Raw genomic sequence first — 1,878 nt, 5'->3', positions numbered from 1 at the left:
CACACTATAAATTTACCTTTAGAAATATTAGTGGACCTTAGATTAATTAATGATAGATACTCTTAGTGGATTTGATCCTATTTTAAAAGCATGTTGACATGGCACACAATAAATAAAAGGAGTATGAAATATTTTTCATTCTCATAGAATAAAAAATTTCTCCCTGCAAGCCTCTTTGAGAAATCGAGCTGATGAATGAATTAGAGTTGAGAGAGGAGAACAACTCTACCAAGTTCGATAAAAAATTGTATGGAGACACATATATGGGCCTCTTTATTGTTTTTTGTTAACTCTCTCTATACAATATTGAGGAATAAATCAATGAGTAAAGGTGAAAATGAAAGAGAGTCATCTCACTAACAAGGTCCATATAATACTCACTACTACCCTACTTTCGTTCAATATTACTCTGATATTTGAGCACCAGCTTAACTATTAAAGGAGGAACTTTCTAAGGGATTGTTTGGGATGCTGAGTTGAAATAGGATGTCGAGAGTTCATATGTCTGTATTTGGGGTGTATCGTTATTTAGTCTGAGTTCATATATCTATGTTTGGGGTGCAAAGTTGAGTTTATATGTTTGGGTATCTGATGTAGTTTTTTTTAAACTTTAGATAATATGTTTATATGATTACTATTTTTGTTTTGAAATTTTTTATTCAATAATTCTACTTATTTTTGTTTGAATAAAATGTTTTTTCTTTTAATTTTAAAATTTTTCTTTCTTTTTTGGATAATGAATAACAATTAACTCATTACATTTATTGTAGTGCGACCAACTACCTTGGAAGAAGGAAGAATTGGAGATGAGTTAAGGTGAGTTGATAAAATATACCAACTCAACTTTACCAACATTTAAAGTTGGTGGGTCAAACAATGAATTAGTATATTATACAAATTCAACTCTAACTCATATTGGTGAGCGAAACACTCCCTAATTCTCTTGTAGTACCTAATGTATTCACACTAGAATTTTTCTTTCAAAAAGTTATTTAATACTTTTATATTCTACATGATTATTAAAAATGTTGATGTGTCAATTAAATAATGAGAATAATATCCTATATGTACTAGGACACTATGGGAATCATTCACTTGTTTTTTCTTCTTCACGAACATGACTGGCTCAATTTTTTCAATAATAAAGTTTGACGTGCAACCAAGTTGATTCTTTCGACCACCTCCACTACTTTAAGCAATTCCATGTACCACAAAAGACATTGAAAAACAAATAAATAATATATATATATATAATCTATTTATATTATATATATATATATATTGTAAAGGAGAGAATACAACTCATGGATACCAATTCTTTTGTTTGGAGTGCAATTGGCCAGCTACTTTTCACCTAAATTATAATTATTGACATTCTCATCCTTTTGAATGCTATAATAAGAGAACTTTAATATTAATATTGTTGTTTTCAATTATTAGAGAAATATTATTGTTTTATTATAGAGAAATATTGTGTGGGAGTTCGAGGCTAGAAGTCGAGGGTTGAGGATTTGATTAATGTAGAGGTCGAAAGTTGAGAACTCGACAAATAAAGAAAAACTTGGAATAATATGTATATTAGGGTTGTCGAGGGTTGACGTTTCGACATACATAAGTCGAAACTTCAACCCTCGACAAGGAAGATAAGTGGGTGAAGCTAATTTTGTGATGAGGATCTCGCTCTAGAAGAAAATCTCGTTAATTTTGTGATGGGGATCTCGCTCTAGAAGGAATCTCACTAGAAATGTGGGCTAAATCTCGTGAACATCGCTAGGAAACAGTTTGTTAAAGAAATGCTTGAGGATCTCGCTCATAATTGTCTTCACTATATTTACTTTCCATAGATATATATATATATATATATATATATAATATATA

This window comes from Benincasa hispida, chromosome 9 (assembly GCF_009727055.1).
Source record: "Benincasa hispida cultivar B227 chromosome 9, ASM972705v1, whole genome shotgun sequence".
Taxonomy (NCBI): Eukaryota; Viridiplantae; Streptophyta; class Magnoliopsida; order Cucurbitales; family Cucurbitaceae; genus Benincasa; species Benincasa hispida.
This window is presented reverse-complemented; position numbering follows the sequence as displayed.